This window comes from Chiloscyllium plagiosum, unplaced genomic scaffold (assembly GCF_037043375.1).
Source record: "Chiloscyllium plagiosum isolate Xiang-an unplaced genomic scaffold, Cpla_swu_hap1 HiC_scaffold_48, whole genome shotgun sequence".
NCBI classification, from domain to species: Eukaryota; Metazoa; Chordata; class Chondrichthyes; order Orectolobiformes; family Hemiscylliidae; genus Chiloscyllium; species Chiloscyllium plagiosum.
Genome location: NW_028270186.1, coordinates 25,176,013 through 25,203,631, shown reverse-complemented (window position 1 = coordinate 25,203,631; position 27,619 = coordinate 25,176,013). Strand labels below are relative to the sequence as shown.

At 45.9% G+C, this 27,619-nt stretch overlaps 1 long non-coding RNA gene across 4 annotated transcripts; it reads left to right on the top strand.

Annotated features, from left to right (window-relative positions):
* Positions 1-27,619, top strand: LOC148135757 (uncharacterized). Of its 4 annotated transcripts, none has more exons than XR_015754943.1 (6): positions 1-68; positions 623-728; positions 2,870-2,952; positions 4,665-4,764; positions 22,378-22,495; positions 26,845-27,619. It is a non-coding gene; the product is annotated as an uncharacterized LOC148135757 (long non-coding RNA). The 4 variants fall into 4 exon arrangements; XR_015754944.1 differs by lacking the exon at positions 1-68 and adding an exon at positions 376-451; XR_015754941.1 differs by lacking the exon at positions 1-68 and having other exon boundaries at positions 388-728.

Below are 27,619 nucleotides of genomic sequence, written 5' to 3'. Positions count from 1 at the left end.
ATCACCCTCGCGCGCGGCGCAGAGTCGCAGTAATGAATGTTCGGGAAGTTATGGAGAGAAAGGATACGGTAAGGAAAGAAATAAACAGGGAAACTGGAGAAAAACTGTATTGCCATGAGCGGAGAGGTTTTACAAACAAATTGTGTATGTCGGAAAATACAAATTTGAACGTCCCAGTCCCGTGTTTGCAGTAAATGAGGAATGGCCTCAGCGCGGCTGCAGGCCTGAGTGAGCGCCGCCATCTTTATTCGGGACAACGATTCACTGGACACGTGCGCGGCCGCCATCTTTGTAGGGGGCAAGGTGCAGCCAGGCGCATGTGCAGCCTTTCTCTGGTAGAGAGTCATTGTGATCACATCAGCCCATACTGCTCTGATTCACCTCTGGGCTCCCTCATGACCACTTTGTCAATATCTAGCTTCCTCAGTCTCGAACCATGGGTGTATTTTTGGTCTGTTTATTACTGTATTATTACTTTTATAGACCCTTTGTAAATGAGTTTTTGACTGAGGCCCAGCCCCTGACCATGTGCTGCTCTATTATCAGATTACTTTTTTCTTTTTCATTCCCTGGAATCCATTTTGCACTCCCTGAAACATCAACTGTGTTTCTCCTTCCACAGATACCAGTGATTAATGCCAAAGCCCTGTTGCCTGTGGAGAGGGTGATGTTTGACTTTCTTGTACAGCTGCAGTTTGTGTGGTGAAGGTGCTCCCACAATGTGTTGGGTAAGAGATGTTACAGATTATTCATTACAGCAACAGTAAAGATCTGAAGATAATGTCCAAATCAACAACAGTTTGTAGTTTTATTGTCATACTTATAATTTCATAAAAATACTATTGAGAACTTTAGATATAAGGCCAGAGATGGAGATATTAGGTCAGGTGACCAAAAGCATTGCCAAAAAGCAGGTTTTGAGGGATGTCTTAAAGGTAGAAAGCAGACCTGTGAGGTTTTTTCTGCAAATTCCAGACCATGTTGCTTTAGTAACTGTAGAATCAGCCACACAGTTGAAGTAATGAATTAACAAATCGTTGGGAGTCTCAAAGAAAATGGGTTGAGACCTCGACAAAGAATGTGTGGTGCAGGGAGCTAGGGATGATTACAGCCAGGAATCAAATCAAGAATGAGAATTTTAAATTGTTGTTGCTTGTGAATAGGAGCCTTTTGACTGATGAACATGTTTGGGGAGAAGTGAGCACGTGCACGATAGACCTTTCATTTTTTTTCTTGAGATTACAGGCTGGCCAGGAGTGTGTTTGGATAATTAAGTCTGGAAATAACACACGATGGATGAGAGTTTCAGTATATGAGCTGAGATGAGGGTGGAACCAGCTAGAATTAGTGATCTTGGAGTGGGACTGGGCTGTCACTCTCACCTCACCTCTGGGATTCAGCTGGTTGCCAGATTGTGAATCAGGGCGGTAACACAATCGGGAGCTGAGTGGCCCTGGTGGAGCCTAAAGTGAGTGTCGCTGAGCTGGCTGTTGCTGAGCAGCTGCTGCTTGATAGCCCTGTTGATGACTACTTCCATCACTTTACTGCTGATCGAGTGTGGACTGACAGAGGGAAATTGCCTGGGTTGGATTGCCCTGTGTTTTTGTGTTGAACATCCCTGGGCAATGTTCCACATTGTCGGTCGATGACAGTGCTGGAGCGGTACGTAGCTTGGTGAGTGGCAAGTTCTGGAGCACAAGCTATCAGTACAAACCCATGAGATTACAGATTGTGCTGGAGTACAGTTCTGCTGCTGCTGTTGTCCCACAGTGCCTGAGAGAGATCCAGTTTGAGTTCCTACATCTGTCCCATTTAGCACGGTGATTGTACTACTCAGCACAATGGAGGTTTTTCTCAACTTTAAGGTGAGGCTTTGTCTCCAAAAAGACTGTGGGATGGTCGCTCTTACCGATGCTGTCATGGACAGATGCATTTGCAGCTGGCAGATTCATACTGATAAGATCTTTTATGTTTTTCCCTATTGCTGGTTCCGTTACTGCCTGCTGCAAACCCAGTTGAGCAGCTATGTCCTTGAAGACCCGACCAGCTCAGTCAGTAATCCTGCTGCTGAGCTACTCTTGGTAGAGGACATTGAAATCCTGTACCCAGAGTAGGCTTGTCACCATTTTATTGTCTCCGTGCTTCCTCCAAGTGTTATTCAACATGGAGGAGCACTGATTCATAAGCCATGGGAGCACGGTACGTGGTAATCAGCAGGAGCCATGAGACTTCCTGGTGTCCATGAGTACTCCCAGGGCAAATGGTTCTGTGTGTACACTACTGTGCCATCACCTCTGCCTGGTCTGTCCTGCTGGTGGGACAGGACATATCCAGAGATTTCAGGAGAAAGTGAAGACTGCAGATGCTGGAGATCAGAGCCGAGAGTGTGGTGCTGGAAAAAAACAGTAGGTCAGGCTGATGAAAGGCTTCGGCTCGAAACGTCGATTCTCCTTCTCCTCGGATGCTGCCTGACCTGTTGTGCTTTTCCATCATCACACTGTCTATCTAGGGATGGTGATGGTGGTGTCTGGCCATTATCTGTAAGGGGTTACTCTGAGTATGACTATGTCAGGCTGTTCCTTGACTAGTCTGTGAGACAGCTCACCACGTTTTGGCACAAAAAAACCCAGATGTTAGTGAGCAGAATTGCAGAGTCGAGAGGGCTGATTCTGTGGTTGTATTTCCTAATGCCTTGTTAGATGCCAAGTGCTCCATCCAGTTTCATTCCTGTGTTGAGACTTTGCAGTGATTAATACAGTGAGTAGCTTGTTGGGCAACTGTCAGGTTGTCAGGATTATTTTCACCATTGACAATGGTTCCATGGAGATCAGGAGATTCCTAATTCCAGTTATTTTTTTCTTGAATTCAGATTCCACCGTCTGCCGAGCTGGGATGCGAGCAAGGACTTCAGTTGTACATTTTAATATTCTGGATAAAAGTTAAATATATTAGGTTTGTTCACTCATTTTAAATATCACTAACCCTGGTTTTGTTTCTTTGTAAAACACTGTCCATCATCCTGTCTCCTTCATCCTTCCCTCCAACGACAAGAGCAAGGAGCACATTGAGTTTCTCTGTCACTAAGACTGAGACAATCCGATCAGCTGCCTCTTCTGCTTCTCTCCCTCCCACTAGCCCACCGAGACAAACTGCCTCACATGGTGTTCCTGATTTTTGTCCCAAACTTACACCTTTCTCCAGTCTCTTGTCAAGCATTATCAGAGCTCACCTTGATCTTTTACTAGTCTCACTAAACTACAGACATTCCAATTCTGTTTCCTCCTCATCACTCCCCCTCGCCAATTCACAGGTATTGTTCCTTGTTCTGTCTGTCTGTCTTTTCTGGTTATGTTCTTCTCATCCATTCTGCAAAAAAAAACTAACATTTGACCTCACCATCATTTGTAAATCCTGCTCCATCTCCACTCTCCCTTTCCTTTCTGAATTCTTGTATTTGGTGTCCCTCAAGGATCTATCCTTGGTCCCTCCTGTTTCTCACCTACGCACTGCCAGGAGGTGACATTGTCCAAAAGCACAGTGTGAGGTTTCACATGTACACTGACAATGCCCAGCTCTCCCTCCCCACCATCCCTCTCCATTGCTCCACTGTTACTCAGTTACCAAACTGCTTATCACGTTCCCACTGCAATTTCCTCCAAAGAGACATTGTTACGGTTAAATCCATTACCCTCAGTTGCTATTACAAATTCCTTTCCCTTACTGCTGAGCCCCTCCCTCTCACTGGGTGCAGTCTGAGATAGAACTAGACTTCACAACTTTGCTGTCATATCTGTAACCCCAAGGTGACCTTCTGATCAAACATCTACGCAATCTCAAACACCAGGAATTCCAAACTCTCAAATGTTGCTTGTCTCCACCTCACCCCAGCTCCATTGCTACTGAAACCCCTTACCCGTGTCGGTGTTACCTTAAACTTGATGAATCTGAAATGAACCCTTGATTCGTGACTGACCCAGAATCTGCTGCTTTCAGTGTTTCCTGCACAATTACCCTGGTCCCTTTGTGGTGCAGCTTTCTACAGTTTCCACCATTTAAATAGCACTCTGTTCTTTTATTATCCCCTCCAAAATGACCAACTTCCCATTTTCCCAAATTATACTCCATCTGGCAACTTGTTGCCCCCTTCTCCTGTGCATCTCTCTCTGTTCACAAACCTCTTAGGACTTTACAGTTATGCCTTTTCCAGGAGTTCCCCTCCCCCCTTCTAAACATTTACTGGGAGCACTGGGCAGTGTGAAGCATGCAGAGTTGCTCTGTTTTTAGAGATACTCTATGGGAGGAGCTTGCTGCCCATTGGTCAGAATGGAAAAAACTTGCCCATCGAACTGCATGAGCCTTTCACCCCCCATGTCTTATTGATGAGGCACAGCGGCAGCACGGAAGGAAAAAAAAAGAAGCAAATCCTGCTCTCCACATCTCACTGACTCTTGGAATATTCTGTCCCATGTGTCAAAGATCTGCCCTGTTCAATCACATGAAATTCCAAGGTGGAAACTCCTAGAAACCCACATAGATTTCAACCTGAACTGACTGCTGACCTCCACAAGGGGTAATGTGTCCAGTCATCCTGGGCCAGGAGGAGGGGATGGTGCGAGTTTCTAACCTGAACTGACAGTGATGGATTTTATAAACTTGTATTACAGGATACTACAGGTGGACATTCAGATGGTAATCTCAGTCATTGTAACACCTAACTCTGATTGAATTACTCAATTCATCAGGACTTGGATATTCTCATTGTGTGTGAGTATTGTATTCCATCCAAATCCCATTTGCTACATAAAAGTTCTCCTTTGAATCTTCCCAAACCTTTAATGTGTGTCCTGTAATCCTTGTATAATGAGCTGATGGGTGTAAGGTTTATTATTATAACGGGTAACTTTTCTAAACCCCTCTGTCACAGCTCCTCTCAATTGCCTTTGCTACAAGGAGAACACCTCAGTTTCCCCAAACCCCTGATTCCCCAATGTCTGTCTGCTCTCTATAAGGTACACATCAGGTTGTGTTGGAACATTCTCCACTTGCCTGCATCAGTGCACCCCCCAACACTATTAAAGAAAGTGAACATCCTCCAGGACAAAGCACTGTGCCTGAGTGGTGTCCCATCCACCACCTTCAGCATTCCCTCTCCCCACCCCAGAGACACAGTGGCATCGCTGTGTAAAAGGTAAAGGCAGCATTGTCCTACCAGACCATAGGGCTGCTCTGTCATTAGGGAGGAAACTGGAGCCCCTGGAAGCAACCCATGCAGACACTGGGAGAATGTGCAAGTTCCACAGAGACAGTTGTCCAAAGCTGGAGTTGAACCTGGGGTCCTGGCAGCAGTACTAATCACTGTGCCACCCTAAAATTGTAATTTGATTCACAACTACCACTTCCTCTGATATTTCATTCCACACATAAACCATTATCTGAACAAAAATAAAAAAAAAGTTCCCGAACGCCTTTTTAAAGCTGTTGTGCTGTCACCTTAAAAGGTATGTACCCAGTCTTGAATCGCGTCCCTTCCTGGAAAGGACACCTGCTGTTCACATTACTGATACCAACCCTCCATGATTTGAGAAACATCTAATAAGGTCACTCCTCAGCCTCCTGCACGCCAGTGAAAGAAGTCGCAGCCTATCCAGTCTCTGCTTATAATTCAAACTATCCATTCCCATCAAATCCTGGTAAATCTCTTCTAAATCCGCTCCAACTACATAATGTCCTCCCGATATCAGCATGACCAGAACTGGACACAGAATTCCAGAAAAGGCCTCCCCAACATCCAAAATAATGTCCCAACTCTTGTACGCAAAGGTCTGAGCAATGAAGGCAAGTGTGCTCGGCACCTTCTTAACCACCCTGTCAACAAGTGACACAGACTTGAAAGACCCGAACCCCTCGGCCTCTTTGTTCCATATCACTACTCGAGGCCCTGTTTTTAATTAGTGTAAGTCTGCCCTTGTTTGTTTTATCAAGATGTAATATTTTGCATTTATTCCAATCCAAAAATTCCCAAAAACCCTGAGCATTAAAGACAGTAGGAGTATACTTAAGAGGGAAATCAGGAGGGCAAAAAGGGGACATGAGATAGCTTTGGCAAATAGGGTTATGAATAATCCCAAGGGTGTTTATAAATACATTAAGAACAAAAGGGTAACTCGAGAGAGAATAGGGCTCCTCAAAGATCAGTAAGGTAGCCTATGCGTGAAGCCGCAGGAGATGTGAGAGATACTAACTGAATCTTTTGCATCAGTGTTTACTGTGGAGAAGGACATGGGCAATATAGAATGTGGGGAAATAGATGTCGACATGTTGAATATGTCCACCTTACAGAGGAGGACGTGCTGGGTGTCTTGTAACCCGTAAAGCTTGGTTAATCCCCAGCATCTGATCAGGTGTACCCTAGAACCCTGGGAAGCTGGGAATGTGATTGCTGGGCCTCTTGTGGAGATATTTGTATCATCGATTATCACAGGTGAAATGCCGAAAGACTAGAGGTTGGTTAACGTGGTGCCGCTATTTAAGAAAGGTGGTAAGGACAAGCCAGGGAACTATTGACCGGTCAGCCTGACATTGATGCTGGGCAAGTTGTTGGAGGGAATCCTGAGGAACACGATGCGCGTGTATTCTGAAAAGCAAGGACTGATTAGTGATAGTCAGCATGACTATGTGCGTGGGAAATCATGTCTCACAAACTTGATTTAAGTTATTTGAAGATGTATCAAAGAGGATTGATGAGGGCTGACAGGTGGACATGATCTATGGAATTCAGTAAGGCGCTCGACAAGCTTCCCCATGGTAGACTGGTTAGCAAGGTTAGATCTCATGGAATGCAGGGAGAACAAGCCGTTTGGGTACAGAACTGGCTCAAATGTAGAAGGCAGGGTGGTGGTGGAGGGTTGTTTTTTCAGATTGGAGGCATGTGACCAGTGGAGTCTCGCAAGGATCAGTGCTGGGTCCACCACTTTTCGTCGTTTATATATATGATTTAAATATGAGCATAGGAGGTATAGTTAGTAAGTTTGCAGATGACACCAAAATTGGAGGTATAGTGGACAGCAAAGAGGGTTACCTCAGATTACAATAAGGAGGTTGTTCAGATGGGTGAGAAGTGGCAGATGGAATTTAATTCAGATGAATGTGACGTGCTGCATTTTGGAAAAGCAAATCTTAACAGGACTGATACACTTAGTGGCAAATTCCTAGATAGTGCTGATGAACAAAGATATCTTGCAGTGCAGGTTCATATTTCCTTGAACGTAGAGTTGCAGGTAGATAGGATATTGAAGAAAGTGTTTGGAATACATTCCTTTATTGATCAGAGCATTGAGTATAGACGTTGGAAGGTCATGTACAGGACATTGGTTAGGCCACTTTTGGAATATTGTGTGCAAATATTCTCCGTCAATCGGAAGGATGTTGTGAAACTTGAAAGGGTTCAAAAAAGATTTACAAGGATATTGCCAGGGTTTGAGCTGCAGGAAGAGAGCAAAAAGGCTGTGGCTTTCTTTCCCTGGAGCATCAGAGACTGAGGAGTGACCTCCGTCGAGGTTTATAAAATCAGTAGTAGCATGGATAGGGTAAACAGACAAGGTCTTTTCCCTGAGTAGGAGAGTCCAGAAATAGAGAGCATAGGTTGAGGGTGGGAGGGGAAAGATATAAAAGGGAACTAAGGAGCAACTTTTTCAAGCAGAGAGTGGTGCGTGTATGGAATAAGCTGCCAGAAGAAGTGGTGGAGGCTGACAATTATAGCATTTTAAAGGCATTTGGATACTTGACATGAATAGGAAAGATTTAGAGGGATATGGCCCAGGTGCTGGCAAGAGGGGTAAGATGAGGTTCGGATATCTGGTCGACATGGATAAATTTGAGCGAAGGTTCTGTTTAGTGCTGTTCATCTGTGACTCACAGCTCAGTGGGTTTCGGTCTCTTCAAAGATAAATCTTAGTCTGTTTTATTTTAGTAAAGCTACAACATTCAGTAGGGTGATGGTTTATTTCTTTAAATACACATCTTATGATACTTTGATTAAGTTTTTTAATATAAAATATTGGTACTAATTTATTCTAGAGTAGTGTTTTGTAAAGCTGTAAGACTGTGTGCCTTTTTCTGGGTCTGTGGACTGTTCAGGTGCAGAGATGGCCATTTGTACAGTGATGTGCTCTTCCTGTTGGATGTAGGAGATTAAGGAAAGTTTCAGTGATCCTGATTGTCTGCAGGAAGTGAGGATGCAAATCCTGTAGGATTTCATGGATCAGATGGAGCGATGGTTAAAGGTAATGAAGAACTTACTGGAGCCGGGGGGTGTGATAGGTGGCAGTTTCAGAAAGGTAGGAAAACTGCCGATCCAGTCAGGTGGATGGGTTTCCTCTCGGAAAGGGAGAAGTGGAGGGCAAGTAGTGCAGGAGTCTCCTGTGGTTATTTCCATCTCAAACAAGTATATTGTTTTGGAAAGCGTCGGGGGTCACAGACTCTCAGGGGACTATCGCACTGACAGCCAAGTTCCTAGTGTAATAGATCTATCTAGTGTAATGTGAGGTATATCCAGTTCCACACAATCGATGGTGATAGGGGGCTCTCTCGTCTGCAGTACAGACTGCAGTTTCTATAGCTAACAGTGAGACATCAGAATGGGGTGGTGTCTCCCTACTGTCTGGGTGAAGGATGGCTCTGAGGGTGCAGAGTATTCTGAAAGGGGAGAATGATCAGTGGGAGGTCGCTGTACATTGGTACTAATGACGTAAGAGAGAAGGATGAAGTCCTGAAGAGAGAATATAGCAAAGTGTGGGCGGCACGGTGGCACAGTGGTTAGCACTGCTGCCTCACAGCGCCTGAGACCCGGGTTCAATTCCGGGTGTGGAGTTTGCGCATTCTCCCCGTGTCTGCGTGGGTTTCCTCCGGGTGCTCCAGTTTCCTCCCACAGTCCAAAGATGTGCAGGTCAGGTGAATTGGCCATGCTAAATTACACCGTAGTGTTAGGTAAGGGGTAAATGTAGGGGTATGGGTGGGTTGCGCTTCGGTGGGTCGGTGTGGATTTATTGGGCCGAAGGGCCTGTTTCCACACTGTAATGTAATCTAATCTAATCAAATTAGCCTGTAGGATAATAAGCAGGTCCTTGTCGGTAGTAATATCTGGATTACTCCCGGTACCACATGCTAGTGAGATTAGGACTAGCAGGGTACGGCAGATGAATGCGTGGCCAAGGATCTGATACAGGGGACAAGGATTCACATTTTTGGATCATTGGAATCTCTGCATAAGAAAGATGGATTAGACCTGAATTGGAAGGTGTCTAATATCCAAGCAGGGAGATTTGCTAGTCCTACACGGGAGGCATTAAACCAGTGAGGGAGTGGGGGGTAAACCTAAAGAGGTAGTGAGAAAGGAGGTAAGTCTGAGACTGGTACAGTTGAGAAGTTAGACAGGCAAGGCAGGCAAGGGCAAGGCACAGAATGAGGTAGGACTGACAAGGTACAATAGACAATAGGTGCGGGAATCGGCCATGCTGCCCTTTGAGTCAGCACCACCATTCATTATGATCATGGCTGATCATCCACAATCCGTATCCTGTTCCTGTCTTATTTCTGTAACACTTGATTCCATTATCTTTAACAGCTCTATCCATCTCTTTCTTGAAAGTATCCAGAGACTTGGCCTCCACTGCCTTCTGGATCAGAGCATTCCATGTGGCCACTACTCTCTGGGTGAAGACGTTTCTCCTCAACTCTGTTCTAAATGGCCTCTCCCTTATTTTTAAACTGTGTCCTCTGGTTCTGGAAACATGCTTCCTGTCCCCAGAGTGTCCAACCCTTTAATAATCTTGGAGGTCTCAATCAGATCCCCTCTCATTCTCCTAAACTCAAGTGTATACAAGCTCAGTCGCTCCAATCTTTCAACATGTGATCATTCCGCCATTCCGGGAATTGACCTCATGAACCTACCCAACACTCCCTCAATAGCCACAATGCTCTTCCTCAAATGTGGAGACTAAAACTGCACACAATACTCCAGGTGCGGTCTTACCAGGGCCCTGTACAGCTGCAGAAGGACCTTGTTGCTCCTATACTCAATTCCTCTTGTTATGAGGGCCAGCATGCAGTGAGCTTTCTTCACTACCTGCTGTACCTGCATGCTTGCTTTCATTGACTGATGTACAAGGATACCTAGATAACGTTGTACTTCCCCTTTACCAAACTTGACTCCTTTTCGATAGTAATCTGCCTTCCTGTTCTTACCTCCAAAGTGGATAACCACACAGTTATCCACATTAAACTGCATCTGCTATGCATCTGTCCACTCACCTAGCCTGTCCAAGTTAACCTGTATTCTCATAACATCCTCCTCACATTTTACCCTGCCACCCAGCTTTGTGTCATCAGCAAATTTGCTAATATTACTTTTAATATGTTCATTTATATTATTAATGTATATTGTAAACAGCACCGAACCTTGTGGTACCCCACTAGTCACTGCCTGCCATTCCAAAAGGAAGCGTTTATCACTACTGTTTGCTTCCTGTCAGCCAGCCAATTTTCAATCCAAGTCAGTATATTCCCTTTTGGAAATCCATGCTGACTCTGACGAATCCTATTACTGCTTTCCAAATGAGCTGTAACTTCATCTTTTATAATTGACTCCAGCATCTTTCTCACCACTGACATCAGGCTAACCGGTCTATAATTCCTTGTTTTCTCTCTCCCACCTTTCTTGAAAAGTGGGACAACATTAGGGCGGCACAGTGGCACAGTGGTTAGCACTGCTGCCTCACAGCGCCAGAGACCCGGGTTCAAATCCCGCCTCAGGCAACTGATTGTGTGGAGTTTGCACATTCTCCCTGTATCTGCGTGGGTTTTCTCCGGATGCTCCGGTTTCCTCCCACAGTCCAAAAAAATGTGCAGGTCAGGTGAATTGGCCATGCTAAATTGCCCGTAGTGTTAGGTCTGGGTGGGTGCGCTTCGGCGGGTCGGTGTGGACTTGTTGGCCCGAAGGGCCTGTTTCCACACTGTAAGTAATCTAATCTAATCATTAGCCACCCTCCAATCTGACTCTACATCTCCTGATTCTGTGTCTCCCCCTTCGCAAGGGACTGAACGTCATCCCTCACCAACAGGGCCATCTTACCCACTCTGCCCATCAGTCTGTCCTTTTGATAGCACTGCACTGCATTTATTTCAGTGCAAGAGGTTTGACAGGGAAAGCAGATGAGTTTAAGATATGGTTTTGAACATGGGACTGGGATATAGTGGGTATTACAGAAACGTGGCTTAGGTTGGACAGGACAGGTAGCTTAATGTTCCAGGGAATAGATGTAAGAAGAAGGATAGAAAGGGGGAATAAGAGAGAAGGTGGAATGGTGTTTTTGATTAGGGATAACATTATTGTTGTGCTTAGGGAGGATATTCATGGGAGTTCGCCCGGTGAACTTACTTGTGTGGAACTGGGAAATAGGAACAGGATGATCACCTTATTGAGGTTGTCTGTGTGGGTTTCGTCCGGGTGCTCTGATTTCCTCCTACAGTCCAAAGATGTGCACGTTGTGTGGATAATCCAGGCTGAATTGCCCATATTGTTCAGGGATGTGCAGGTTGGGTGGATTGGCCATGTGAAATGCAGCGTTACAGGGGTAAGATAGGAGGCTCAGAGGGTCAGTCTGGATGTGATGGGCTGAATGGCCTGCTTCCACACTTGGGATTCTCTGACGATAATTCTACTACTTTTAAAATAGTTGCAGAAAATAATAGACCAGATCTAAAAGTTGGTGTTCGAAGTTGGACAAAGGTGAATTTTGACGGTACAAGGCGAGAACTTTCAATATTTCTTTGCAACCCCCAGGTAAAGGGACGGCTGGAAAGTGGGAACATAAGAACAGAAGGAATAGGAGCAGGAGTAGGCCATCTGGCCCCTCAAGCCTGCACTGCCATTCAATAAGGTCAGAGCTGAGCTTTTCATGGCCTCAGCTCCACTTTCCTGCTCCCTCACCATAACCCTTAATTCATTTCCTGTTGGCAAATCTACATTTTGCCTTAAAGGCATTCGAGTTGATAATGTCAACTACTGCACTCAGCAGGGAATTCCACAGATTCATAACCCTTTAGCTGAAGAAGTTCCTCCTCAACTCTGTCCTAAATCAGATACCCCCTTATTTTGACGCTATGCTCTCTCGGCTGACCCCCCCCCCCCCCCCCCCCTCCAGTGGAAATAACCTCCCTGCTTCTATCTTATCTATTCACTTCTTAATTTTATTTTTTTCCAATACAACCTCCCATTCTTCTAAATCCCAACAAGTATAGTCCCAGTCTATACAATCTTTCCACATACACCAACCTTCTCAAATCCTGACTCAAACTAGTGACCCTCCTCTGTATCCCCTCCAGTGTCAGTACATCCTTGCTGAAGTAAGGAGATCAAACCTGTACATAGTACTCCAGGTGTGGCCTCACCAGCACCCTGTACAGCTGCAGCATAACCATCCCTCTAGCAAGGAAGGTCAATAGACCCTTCACCATCTCTTTTAGTCCCCTGGGATGCATTCCATCATGGCCAGGAGACCCATGTACTTTTGGGCTGTTATCTTTCACAACACTACCTCTTTACTGAGAATGACTCTTTCCATGTCCTCATCTGCCATTGCCTCCATAGGCCTGTGAAAATGAGACAACAAGAGAACATAGACAGTATGTTCCTGTTATTGCCAAGTCTGGTAGGTGTAGAGAATGCTGTGTGTCTAGAGAAATTGAGGGTCTGGTCAAAAAGATGAAGGAGGGATATGGCAGGTACAGACAGCTGGGTTTGAGTGAATCCCTCGGAGTTTTGGGGCAGTAGGAGTACACTTGAGGGAAAACAGGAGGGCAAAAAGCATGCATGAGATAGCTTTGGGGGGAAAGAGGTTTAAGGACAATCCAAAGAGATTCTACAAAACACGAAGGACAAAAGAGTAACCAGGCAGAGAATATGGACCCTCAAAGATCAACAAGGCTGTCTGTGGAACCACAGAAGGTGGGAGATATACTATCTGAGGATTTCATGTCAGCTTTTACTGGAAGAGGATATGGAAGCTAGAGACTTTGGAGAAATAAATAGTGATAACTTGACAACTGTCCATATTACAGAGGAGGTTGTACTGGATGTCTTACACATAAAGCTGAGTAAATCTGTGGGACCTGATCAGGTGTATCCCAAATCTTTGTGGGAAGTTAGGGAAGTGATTGCCAGGCCCTCACTGAGATATTTCTATCACTGATAGCCACAGGTGAGGTGTTGCGAGAAAGGTGATGAGGAAAGCCAGGGAACAATAAACTGGGGAGTCTGAAGTTAGTGGCAGACAAGGTGTTGGAAGGAATTCTGAAGGACAGGTTTATATGTAATTGGAAAGGCAAGAAGTGATTAGGGATAGTCAGCATGCCTTTGTACATAAATCACTAACTTGGACTTCAGAAAGACATTCAAAAAGGTTCCACATGACAGACTGGTTAGCGAGTTAGCCACCTTGGGATACGGAGAGAACCAGCTGTTTGGATACAAATTGGCTGGAAGGTTGGAGACAGAGGGTAGTGCTTTTCGGACTGGAGGCCTGTGATGAGCAATATGGTGTAAGGATCGGTGCTGGGTCCACTGCTTTTCATCATTTATATCAGTGATTTCTATGTGAATAAATGAGGTATAGTTAGTGGGTTTACAGTAAACATCAAAATTGGAGGTGCACTGGACAGCGAAGAAGGTTACCTCAGAGTACAATGGGACTTCAATCAAATGGGCTGAGGATTGTCAGATCGAGTTTATTTCAGATAAATGTGAGATACTCCATTTTGGAAAAGCCAATGAGGGCAGGAATTATACACTTAATGGGAAGGTCCTGGAGAGTGTTGCTGAATAAAGAGACCTTGGAGTGCAGGTTCATAGTTCCTTGAAAGTGGAATCATAGGCAGGGTAGTGAAGAAGGTGTTTGGTGTACTTGCCTTTACTGGTCAGTGCATTGAGTAGTGGAGTTGGGACGCCATTTTGCGGCTGCACAGCACATTGATTCAGCCACTTCTGGAATTCTGCTTTCAGTCCTGGTCTCTCTGCTATCGGAATGATATTGTGAAACTTGAAAGGGTTCGGAAAAGATCCGCAAAGATGTTGCCAGGGTTGAGGGTTTGAGCTATGTAGGTAGAGGGTGAATAGGCTGGGGCTGTTTTCCCTGGAGCATCGGATACAATTGTGAGGGGCATGGATAGGGTGAAATCCCAGGGTCTTATTCCTAGGATATGTGAGTCCAAAGCTTGGGGGCACAGGCTTCACAGGAAAAGATTTAAAAGGGATCTAAGGAGTAATGTTTCTAGCTGAACATGGTACGTTTAAGGAATGAGCTGCCAGAGGAAGTGTGTAGGCTGGTACAATTACCCAATTATGCCTTTGAGATGTTGTATGTGATTAGCAAAAGTTTAGAAGGATATAGGCCAAGTGCTGGCATATGGGATGAGATTAATTTAGGATATCTGGTCGGCAAGGACAAGTTGGATGGAAGAGTCTGTTTCTCTGCTGTACATCTTTATGGCACTAATAAAATTAAGATGGGTTTCTCTTTTATGGAGAGTTAACAGAAGATCAGATAATTCTCCTTGGAGCTGAGAAGGTTAGGCAGTGATTTCGACCAGGAGCAGATTTGTTTCCAGGATATTTAATTTACAGAGAGACAGAGGGAGAAATTATTAACGTCACAATTTTTAGTAACTACCTTCAGGTAACTGGCAAATAATGCAGGTTAAAAATGTGAAGATTATTTTACTCACTAAGTTCTGATCATCTGGAACAGTTTGACCGAGAGCTGGATGCAGATTCAGTAGTTATTGTCAAAACAAATTTGGAATTTTAACTTTTTTAAGGAAGGATTTGGAGGGCTACAGACAAATGGGAGGTGAGTTGGGATAGACTGGCACCATCTCCAGGGGGAGAGAGTACAGCCCCAATGGGCTGAATAGCCCCAAACCCCTATGCTCTGTGTTACTGCCCCATTCACTGTGAATGATGAAGCTCATCCCAGGACAGAGTCATAGAGACCTATAGCATGGCATTAGACCCTTTGGTCGAACTGGTCCATGCCGACCAGATATCCCAAACTAATCTAGTCACATTTGCCAACACTTGGCACGTATCCCTCTACACCCTTCCTATTCACATACCCATCCAGATGCCAAGTGGTGTAATTGTACCAGCCTCCACCATTTCCCTGAACAGAAGATTCCATACTTGCACCAATCTCGGTGTGAAAAAAGGTGCCTTTAGGGTCCCTTTTAAATCTTTCCCCTCTCACCTTAAACCCACACCCTCTCGTTCTAGACTCCCCCACCCCAGGGAAAAGACCTTGTCTATTTTTCCCATCCACACTCCTCAGGATTTTATAAAGCTCTATGAGGTCACCCCTCAGCATCCGATGCCCTTGGGAGGAGCCCACTCATGTCACAATGGGGCCCGGGTGATTGACAGCAGCTTCAGACCAATAGAAGAATTGGCGTCATCCTCCAGCCAATAGGAGTGAATTGGGGTGAGTCCAGCAGGCCAACACGTGGCCATAAGCTGTGCAGGCGCAGTGTCACGGTGAGGGGGGACCTAGTGAGTGTGAAGGGAGTGGGAGAGACTGCAAAGTCTGGGGAAGAAATGGAGCTATTGTGGACTGGGAGGGTTTATAAATGCACGGTTTTAGGCTGCTAGACCTGAATAAGAAATTCCTTGTAAATTATAACCAAAAGAACTGCAGATGCTGTAAATCTCTCTCAATAACCAAAAGGGACTGGAAAAGCTCAGCAGGTCTGGCAGCATCTGTGAAGAGAAATCAGAGTTAACATTTTGGATCTGCTGACCCTTCCTCAGAACTGATGTTACTGAAAAGAAATGTCGGTTTATATGCAGAAGGTAGGCGTTAAGGAGTAAATGATAGGTGGTGATAGAGTCCAAAGAGATGGGAGCAGTTGGACAAAGGAGTGGATAAAGATCTGGCTGGGGAAGGGTGAATAACTGTTTATGGGGACAGTTAGTGGCTAACCATAGATAATGTGTAATGGTAGGCTATGCGATAACAAGGCCTGGTATGTGGGTTAAAAGGCTAGGGTGTGTGGAAATTGGAGAGTTCAGGACCTAAAATTATTGGATTTGATACTGCGGCTAGAGGGGTGCAGGGTCCCCAAGTAGAATATGAGGTGTTGTTCTTCCAGCTTGCATTAACGTATGGCGCTGGAAAAGCACAGCAGGTCAGGCAGCATCTCAGGAGCAAGAGAATTGACATTTTGGGCATATTCTTTTCATCAGGAATACCGGGATTGGTGGGGGAGGGGGAGTAGTAAGAGGGCTGAGAGATAAATAAGAGGGATGTGTGTGGTTGGTGGGAAGGGAGCTAGGAAGGCAATAGGTAGATGTAGGTGGAGGGTATTGGAGAGAGGGTGGAGTGGATAATTGGAAAGGAAGATGGACAGGTGGGACAGTTCAAGAGGGTGGTGTCGAGTTGGAGGGTTGGATCCGGGATAAGGCAGGGGAGGGGAGATGAGGAAACCTTGATTCTGTGGTTAAAGTGTCCCAATGTGGAAGATGAGGTTTTCTTCCTCCAGGCGTCGGGTGGCTGGGATTTGGTGGTGGAGGTGGCCCAGGACTTGCATGTCCTTGGTGGAGTGGGTGGGGACGTTGAAGTGGTCGGCCACAGGATGGTGGGGTTTGTTGGTGCATGCATCGCAGAAATGTTCCCTGAAACATTCCGCAAGTTGGTGTCCTGACTCCCCAGTGGAGAGGAGACCACATCGAAAGCAAAGGCCATAATAGGTGAGTTGTTTGGATGTGCAGGAAAATCTCTGCTGGATGTGGAAGGGTCCTTTGGAAGTGAGGGAGGAGGTGTGGGCACAGGTTTTACACCTCTTGCATTGGCAAGTGAAGGGGCTGGGAGTCGGGTTGTTGGGAGGCATGGATCTGACTTGGAGTTCACAGGGAATGGTCTCTGTGGAATGCTGAAAGGAATGGAGAGGGAAATATATCTCTGGTGGGATCTGATTGTAGGTGGTGGAAATGGCGGAGGATGATACATTGTATCTGGGTGGAAGGTGAGAACTGGGGGGGTTCTATACTTGCTGCAGTTGGAGAGGTTTGGTTCAATGGCAGAGGTGTGGGAAGTGGTGGAGATACACTGGAGAGTATTGTTGACCACATGGGAGGGGAAATTGCAGTCCTTGAAATACGGGGTGTTTTGGTATGCCCTGGAGTGTTCTGCCAGCTTGCATCAAGCTTCACTGGAACACAGCAGTAAGCATGAGACAGAGATGTTGGCCAGGGAGCAGACTCGTGTGTTAAAGTGACAGGCAGCTGGAAGCTCGGGGTCTGTTTTGCAGCAGAACGTACATCATCAGCTGCCATTTCCAGCACCTCCACTGAGATGCTGCCAGACACAGGTTCCTGTCCCCTCCATTAACAGCTATGCACCCTCCCAGGCAGATTGTTATCCACTCCTTTGTCTTTCCAAATGTTACTGACTCTTTTGGGCTCCATCCCCACCTATTATTTACTCTTTATATCCCTATCTCCAAAGATATGCAGGTTAGGTGCATTGGCCCAGCTAAATTTCCCATAGTGTTCAGGGATGTATAGGTTAGGTGCATTAGTCAGGAGAAATGTAGAATAAGAGGGTCAGGGAATGGGTTTGGTTGAGAAACGCTTCAGAGGGTGGGTGTGGACTTGTTGGGCCGAATGGCCTGTTATCACACTGTAGGGATTCTAATTTTCCCAGCTGCCGTCAGTTCTGAGGAAGGGTCACTGGATCTAGAATGACCCTTGGTGTGTGCAGGAGGAGGAAACGGGAAAGGGGAGTTGGATCCGGTTTCGACTGGGAGGGTTTAATTACACTCTGTACAGGTAGTTAGGCCTGAATTAGAAACTCTTGGTCCCACGTTTACAGCAAATGGGAAAATGGCTGTGGCCCTCAGGCGGTGATAGGTCCTGGGTTATGGCTGCCATCTTTATTGGGGGCAAGGTACAGAGAGGCGCATAGACATGTCCTCTTCCTGGGTGGGGGCGGGGTGATTTCAAGAGGAGCATTTACACATCAAACACATACCAAGAGAAATATTTGTCTTTACTGTTCAGCCTGCACTGACTGTGAGTTTTGTTTTGTCAATTCATTTTATAGGATATTAATTGAGAATAATTGAGACAGGGATCCCAAAAGCAATATTCTACCGTCAGCAGGGTCATCAGGATCTGAATACCATTGGCATTTAACTGTGGAAGGTGAAAGGTGTGTCTGTTCTGTCTGTGGGAAAGTATCTGGTTTTTATTTCAAGCAAAAAGCAGAAAGATGTTCAAATTAGTGGTTGGATCACCCTTGGGGTTTGTGTTCAATTCTGGGCCCTGCAGCTGTGGAAGGAGGTATTGGCCTGAGAGGGAGCACAGATTTATCCAAATTACACCTCGTCTCTTTATAGGAACTGTCAGATTTAGACCCAATCACCCACTTCATGATGTTAATCTGTAAACTCCTTATTTTCAATTCCTGCAAACTTCTCATTAAAATTCCTTATGGACTCAAATTCCAGCACCATTTCAGGTGGAATGTTCCAGGTTCTGACAACTGTCTGTTCATTCAGAAACTGCTGAAGTCCTTGTTGACTCTGGGATTACAAAGGGCTGAATTGAGAGATGAGATGCTGTTCCTGAGCTCCCATTGAGATGAATTAGAACAGTACAGGAGGCTGGGGCAATGTAGGTATGAGCAGACAATGAAAATGATAGGGCTGCACTGTGGGTGCTGATTGGCTAAAGAGAGTGTTTTGGAGTTGGTTGTAAACAGAGCGAGGGGAGACAGGGAGAATGTGAACTACAGCTTCAGTTTTAGTGCAGGCCATTCAGAAATTCACATGGTCCCAATGGGAACAGCCAAGTTGTAAGCGATACCTGCTGAGTTTTTTTAAAACAGTTTTTAAAGTATAAAATATCAGCTTAAGTAAACATCGGGACTTTTGATTATAATGGAAAAGTTTGAAGAGAAGGAAGGTTACTAGCTCATTTAAATTCTCCTAATGGGAGTAACTAACTGAAACGAGAGAGACATTGTGATCGGAGACCTCAGACCAGTGGTGTGCTCCTCTTGCACAATGTGGGAAATAAGGGGCACTTCCTGTGTCCGTGACGGCTATGTGTGCAGGAAGACTGCCCATCTGCAACTACCGGGAAACTGCTTTTCAGACCTGGAGCTGAGAGTGGACTCACTGTGGAGCAATACTGAGAATGTTATGGAGAGCACGTTTAGTGAGTTTGTCATACTGCAGGTGAGGGTTACACAGGCAGAAAGGGAATGGGTGACCATCAGATCAAGTAAGAGGCTCAGGAAGGAAGTGCAGGACTCTCCACTGATCGCTCCGCTTCTCAAACAGATATTGTGCACAGCTTGGGATTTTATAAGGGGGGTGGACTCTCATGGGAAATCAGCAACAGATGATGACATGACACCACAGATAGCTCCGCTGCACAGAACGGGAGGAAGGAGAATGGCAGAGCTGTAGTGACAGGGGATGCAGTAGTCAGGGTCAGTGACAGGCGCGTCTGTGGCCACAGACATGAATCCAGGACAGTGGAACTGAACCCAGGTCCATTTATTGATAAGTGCACAGACCAATAAAGGTCAGCGTCCCAAATGCAACCTTCAGCACTTGATCACCCTGAAACTCTACTTTCCAGGGACTGTGCACTTGTTCTGAGCCCTTCAGAGGGATTGAAGGGGATGCGGAGAAAACAGGAACAGGGTTGTGTTGTAGATCTACAAAATAACGGTCACCCTCCCCTCTCGGTCTCCCCCCTCTGTCTCCCACCTCCCATTGTGCCTCCTCCCCACCGCAGGGAAAAGACCTTGTGTATTTACCCTATCCATGCCCCTACTGATTTTATACACCTCTATAAGGTCACCCATCAGCATCTGACGCTCCAGGGAAAACAATGTATTTGTCTTCTCCCTGTAGCTCAAATCCTCCAACCCTGACAACGTGCTTGTAATACTATTCTGGCCACTTTCAACTTTCACAATATTGTTTTGATAGGAAGGAGACCAGAATTTCACGCAATATTCCAAGCATGACCTAACCAATGTCCCTGTACAGCCGCAATATGACCTCCCAACTCCTATACTCAGTGCTCTGACTAATAAAGGAAAGCATACTAAACACCTTCTTCACTATCCTATCTACCTGCAATTCTGCTTTCAAGGAGCTATGAACCTGCATTCCAAGGTCTCTTTGTTCAGCAGCACTCCCGAGGACCTTACCAGCAGGTGTATACATCCCGCTAATATTTGCTTTCCCAAAATGCAGCACCTCACATTTATCTAAATTAAACTCCATCTGCCAGTCCTCAGCACATTCGACCCTCTGATCAAGATCCCGTTGTAATCTGAGGTAATCCTCTTCACTGTCCACTACACCTCCAATTTTGGTGTCATCTTACTAACAATACTTCCTATATTCACATCCAAATCATTGATATAAATTATGAAAATTAGTGGATCCAACACCGATCCTTTGTGACACCCCACTGGTCACAGGTCTCCAATCTGAAAAGCAACCTTCCACCACCACCATCTGTCTTCTACATTTGAGCCAGTTTTATATCCAAATGGCTAGTTCTCTCTGTATTCCATGGGATCAACCTTGATAACCAGTCTCCCATGTTGAACGTCTTACTGAAGTCCATGTAGATCATTTCCACTGCTTTGCCCTCATTAATCCTCTTTGTTACTTCAAAAAAATTGACTCAAGTTCATGAGACGTGATTTCTCATACACAAAGCCGTTATTAATATCCAGGACTTAACTCTGTACATTGGGATCTGTGTCACCCAGTTATGAGTGTTAATATTCTGTATAAAGTTCAAGTACACCAGGTTTGTGTTGGTGACTGTGTATTGAGTCATGTTAATATAACCGACACAGGTAAGTTCCATTTGAAAGGCAGTCCCTATATCCCGAACCCCGCTCCCATCTGCTCTGTTTCCATCCCCACCATAGACAGTAAGTGGGAGGAGCTCATGGAGTTTCCATGTGAGAGAGATTGAGAAAATCTTCCCTTCTTTCCACTAGCCCACCAGGAAATGGTGGTAGTGTCCTTACCTCTGAACCAGGAGGATCGGGCTCAGAGTTGAATAACAGCATCTTTGAAAAGGCTGATTGGAAAACGTGCCCAAGCCGCCAGGCCATACTGTCTCCCAGCTGTCCCTGCCTGAGCCTCAACAGAGCTTTCCTGTCGTTTCTCTCCTGTCAGACTCTCCCATTGCTAACTTTGTCCAGGGTCCCCTCCTGCTGCTGCACTGCTCCTGTCCCTCACTGACCTGTCCACCCCCCAGTGTCCTCCACATTCATTCATTGTTTACAATCTCCAGCCCTGCCCCCTCCACCCTATTGGGCAGCAGCTGCTGTCAATCACCCAGCTTCGTGTGTGACCTGGAGCATGTGCTGTCGGAGGGGAGACCAGTGCACGGGCGCAGTGCTGGCCAATTGTTGGTGTATGTGCAGGGCTGGTCAGGGCCAGGAGGGAGGCTGTGCGTGTGTGGGATTAATCTGTCGTTCGCAGTTTCCTCCCTCTGGGAACAGGACCCAGGGAAATGTCCCCTGCCCCTGATATCGTGACAAGTGGTCAGCTATCAGTGGGGGGAGCATTTTGCAGAAAGTTATCAGAACTCGTGTGAAGATTCAGGAATGTTATGGAAAGGAACACAGATGGGCCTGCAATTAACGTTCTAATTTGGTTCATCTTACTTCAATCAGATATGACTTGGCCAGTGTGTGCAGGATGGTTCTCATCAGAGGGTCCGTGTGGGGGAAATAAATAAAATGTTCCAGATTTGGGCAAAAAAATCAGTTTGGTTCTGACCAGGAAGGAAACCTGGGAGGTGGGGAAAGGATTCACCAACATCCAGGAGGCTCCGAGTCAGACTCATTGATTTGATTAGATTAGATTTCCTACAGTGTGGAAACAGGCCCTTCGGCCCAACCAGTCCACACCAACCTTCAGAAGAGTAACCCACCCAGACCCATTTCCCTCTGACTAATGCACCTAACGCTATGGGCAATTTAGCATGGCCAATTCACCTGACCTGCGCATATTTGGATTGTGGGAGGAGACCTTTTTTTGGTTCTTAGTCTGCAGGCAGGAGCTAGGAAGCTGATTTCAAAGAGAAGAGAGAGTGTGTGAGAATTGGGTGTGGAGGAAAAGGGTAAGGAGATTGGTTTGGATTTCAGTTCACAGAAGGGAGCAATTGTGAGACTGAGATTTAAAGCTTTGGGGGAACAAAGAAACTACAATTTAATACTATCACTGTCTTATGAATTTCCATCCTGTGTTAACGGTGGTGACTTGATTTCTTTGTTGTAGGGTTCTGAAAGGGTGGATTTGTGGATGAGAAATTCAAATTGAACTTCACGTTCCGTTTTGATAGTTACTTGATCCGTGCCGATCTGAATATCATTGGCCTTTTCATGTGGAAGGAAAGGTGTGTATTCTGTCCATGGGCGAATATTTCAAATGTCACTGTGACTGGAAACATTACTGAGGTACAGCCAAGTCCATGTTAGTGTGGTGAGTGTGGAGAGAGAGTTCATTTGTTGTTAAATGTCTGAAGAAACATGGCACATTTCCCAGGAACAATTAAGCTACAGATTTGTTTTGTGTGAGGACAAATTTTTAATTAACCATGCAACCAGAAAGACACAAGGATGCCTGCACCATGGAAAATGCTATGAAAACAGGATTGTCGTAAAGGAGTTAATTATCGATCATGGCTTGTGATCCATTGACGTTGTCACGTCGGTTGCAGTGCCATGGGGAAACACTGGAAATGTGATGAGTGCAGTGTAGGTTTCAGTTATTAAACGGCGGAAGTTGGAAATGAAGAGGTCGAGGGCAGGTAATAGGCCAGCGCGGGGTGTCCAGGTGGATGCAGTGTGTTGGAGGTGGGCGAAGGGGTCCTCGGAAGGTGGGCGGGAGTCCTGATTGTGAAAGTAAGCTCGGAGGCGGAGGCGACGGAAGAATTGTTCGATGTCACGGCGTGTATTAAATTCATTGATGTGTGGACGGAGGGGGACGAAGGTGAGTCCTTTGCTGAGGACTGATCGTTCGTCCTCAGTGAGGGGGAGGTCTGGAGGGATGGCGAAAACTTGGCAGGGCTGGGAGCTGGGAGCTGGTGTGGGTGTAGAGCTGGGAGTGGGGTCGGAGCCAGTACCTGGAGTGGGTGTGATGGTGGGGGGAATGGGGGTAGAGTCACGAGCAGGGGTAGTGTTCCCCTCGGGGTTCTGGGGGGTGGGGATAGTGACAGATATCATCTATTGTATCCGTTGCTCCCGATGCGGTCTCCTCTACATTGGGGAGACTGGGCGCCTCCGAGCAGAGCGCTTTAGGGAACATCTCCGAGACACCCGCACCAATCAACCAAATCGCCCAGTGGCTCAACATTTCAACTCCCCCTCCCACTCTGCCGAGGAGATGGTGGTGCTGGGCCTCCTCCACCGCCGCTCCCTCACCACCAGACGCCTGGAGGAAGAACGCCTCATCTTCCGCCTCGGAACACTTCAACCCCGGGGCATCAATGTGGATTTCAACAGTTTCCTCATTTCCCCTTCCCCCACCTCATCCTAGCTTCTAACCTCCAGCAACTCGATCCCCTGACTTGTCCGACCTGCCCAGCTCCTTTTCCACCTATCCACTCCACCCTCTCCCCCCTGACCTATCACCTTCATCTCCTTCCCCACTGACCTATTGTACTCTATGCCACTCTCTCCCCACCCCCACCCTCCTCGAGCTTAGCTCTCCACGCTTCAGGCTCTCTGCCTTTATTCCTGATGAAGGGCTTTTGCCCGAAACGTCGATTTTGCCTGTCCTCGGATGCTGCCTGAATTGCTGTGCTCTTCCAGCACCACTGATCCAGAAAGTTAAAAACCACACAACACCAGGTTATAGTCCAACAGGTTTATTTGGAAGTACAAGCTTTTGGAGTGTGCTGTGATTTGTAACTTGATCAGGATTATCTCTATGGTAACAGTTAAGTGCTTCAACAATTACAGAGGCCATATGTTCCCCACACAATAGGTTCCCCTCTAGCAGTGTAAACTGCTATTCCGGCCCTGGGGATAGCTACTCATCACTTTTCTCCCCCAATCCCATCCAGCTTTCTGTTGATCTTTAAAGATTTTCGAATCTCCTAGTTTCTCCTTGGTCTTTGCCAGTTTGTATGTTTTCTATTTCAATATGATAGACTCCCTTATTTCCTTAGCCACCCATGGCAGATTACTCCTTTTCCTACAGTCCTTCCTTTTCACTGACATATACTTTTGCTGAGCAGTTTGAAAAATTCTTTTATATTCCTCCACTGTCTGTCAACTGTCCCACCCTAAAATCTTTGCTTCCAGTCGACATTAGCCAACTGCCTCCTCATCCTATTGTAGTCTCCTTTGTTGAAGTACAGGATCTTGGGATTGGATTTAATCTTCCCGCTTTCCAACTGTATTCTAAATTTAACCATACTTATCACAAGTCTTTTATCAGATTACGAGGTGAGGCGATGTTACCTGGGTGTTTTGGTTTTCATTGTCAGAGACCTTGGCTTTGTAATAAAGTACAGGATAGATATTCACAACAACGTATTTTGGACGGTGTGAATGTACTACACAGTCTAAAACCATAAATCACTGTCTCCCCTCAGTTTACATGATTTGGAGATGCTGATGTTGGACAGGGGTGTATAAATTTAAAAATCACACAACACCAGGTTATAGTCCATCAGGTTTAATTTGAAACACACTAGATTTCGGAGAGTTGCTGCGTCATCCTGATCCAATTAAACCTGTTGGACTATAACCTGTTGTGTGATTTTTAACTCACCTCAGTTTAAAAATGTAAAATCATTATCTCCTACACGCTTCCTCACTATCTAAGTTTGGAACGCTAATCCACCTGACTATCCTGCTTTTTTCGAAAATCTCCTTTGGTGAAGGTGGTGAGTGTTGGATTCAGCTTTCCAGTTATTACCGTAAGAAGATAAGCACTGGGCACAGGAGAGGCAATGCAGCCCTTCGAACCAGCCCCACCATTTTAAACGGTGATGATTGAGCTCACCTCTGTCTTAGCTGGATTTTCCTGCCTGCTCTCTCTCACCCTTCAACTCATTGCAAAATCAACATCTGTATCTCTTCATTAAATTTGCTCATTGTCCTGGCATCCACTGCATTTTGAATAAGGAATTCCCCAGATTCACAGCACATTGAGATAAGTACATTCTTCTTCATGAGAATAGAATAGAGTCCCTACAGTGCAGAAAGAGGGTAATCATCCATGGAGTCCACACCAACCCTATAATGAGCATCCCATTCAGACTCTCCCATTCCCTGTATTTCCCATGGTTATTGGCTTAACCTGCACACGCATGGATACTGTGGGCAATTTAGCATGGCCAATCCACTTAACCTATTCATATTTGGACTGTGGGATGAAATTGGAGCACCCAGAGGAAACCCGCACAGACACGGGGAGAACATGTAAACTCCACACAGTCGCCTAAGGCTGGCACCAAATCCAGGTCCCTGACGCTGTGAGTCAGCAATGCTAACCATTGAGCCACCTCTGCTTAAAATCTCCTCCTCCTATTAACCTCCCCACGCCCCAGTTGGCTGAATCTATATTCCTTACATCAGAAAATCAGGTTGTGGAAGCAGATATCTCAGTAAAACCCAGTGACAGTCTATATGTTCTGTGTATCTGAATGGGGATTCAAAGTTTGTGCGAAGATTTGTAGCTCGGGTGCTCGTTGTTGTGGCTCTGTTCGCCGAGCTGGAAATTTTTGTTGCAAACGTTTCGTCCCCTGTCTAGGTGACATCCCCAGTGCTTGGAAGCCTCCTGTGAAGCACTTCTGTGGTATTTCCTCTGGCATTTATAGTGGCCTGTCCCTGCCGCTTCCGGTTGTCAGTTTCAGCTGTCCGCTGTAGTGGCCGGTATATTGGGTCCAGGTCGATGTGTTTGTTGATGGAGTTTGTGGATGGATGCCATGCCTCAAGGAATTCCCTGGCTGTTCTGTCTGGCTTGCCCTATGATAGTAGTGTTGTCCCAGTCGAATTCATGTTGCTTGTTGTCTGCGTGTGTGGCTACTAAGGATAGTAGTCGTTTCGTGGCTAGTTGATGTTCATGTATGCGGATTGTTAGCTGTCTTCCTGTTTGTCCTATATAGTGTTTTGTGCAGTCCTTGTGTGCACGTGTGGGGGGAAACCCGGCACTGTACATGTACAGAATGTGGGTGGGTTTTGGAGATGTGCTTTGGGTAAGTATACTTTGCGGAAAGTATTTCACACTGTGATTGGCTGGAGGAGGAATGTATCTGCTCATAGTATTGATCAGTGGGGGTTCAAAGTGTCACTACACCCATGTAGGACCACTCTCCATCCCCAATTCATTGTAATGGTGGGAATCAACTAATGGGGAACTAAGAAGGATGTGACCCATTCTCCCAGCCTGAAGGTTCCTCTTCTATCCAGGATCTGCCACCTCCCTGTCTGTTTCCTTTTGTTTCATTCTGCTGTTACATTATTGACTTGCAGCAACTGAAGGGAAAGGAAGTGAACCCAGAAAGGGTGCAGCGTCTAACCAGGGACGGAAAGTGGTGGCATGCATCTGTTTATCAGCAACTCCATGAGAATGGGGAGGGTGCACTTTAGGGGGTAGTGGAGTCAGAATGGTGGGAGAGAGTAAGTGAGCTGGAGGGTTACAGTATTGGGGGAAGAAAGTGGAAAAAGATATTCCAGAGAAACTAGAATTGTCTGTTCTGAATTTCTAACCTGTACATATTCCTTTATACAGGGTGCTAGATGGTGAAGATTTGCAGACTGAAATCTCAAAATCATTGCAGATTGTGATTAAGTTACCCAGTGTTTGAAGAACCAAAGATGGAGACTCGCTGGGCCAACATCCTGCAACACTATCCCTCCCAGCATTGTCGGTCTTTCTGCACCAAATGGACTGTGAATGGTACGAGACAGCAGCTCACTACCGTCTTCTCAAGGGTAACTAGAGATGGGGAATAAATGCTGGCTGAGCCAGTGATGCCCATATCCTAGAAATGGTTTCTATCTCTAGTTGCTGAAACCCAGTTGCTGTTCCTGCAGGATAATGAGGGACGCTGAGTGCATCCTCCAGGGGGCAGAACTATCACAATATCCCTGCCTACACCCACACAGTAACACAGCAACGTCACTGGAACAAAAGGCAGTGAAGCCAAAGGAGGGCTTAAATATAGTTCTTCGAGGTAAAGTCATGAAAGGGGATTGGAACACAGCAGGAACAGGAGACTGAGCTGGATGGTCAGCTGTTTCCCACTGAATGGTGGAGCAGGATTGAAAGGCTGAATCGTCTCCTCCTGCTGCTATCTCCCAGGTCTCCCATGGAGCCCGGGTAGGAAGGAGTAGGCAGGGATTCTCCAGGAGATTGCACTTCCACAATAGTTTTCAGTGAGGGATGGTTTGATGGATTTTATTTAACATTTATCCTTAACACAAGGTTTGTAAATTTTGGTTTTAAAATGTTGTAAAAGTTTTTTGCAGAGCAAATAAAATTAAAGAAAATAACGTAAACTGTC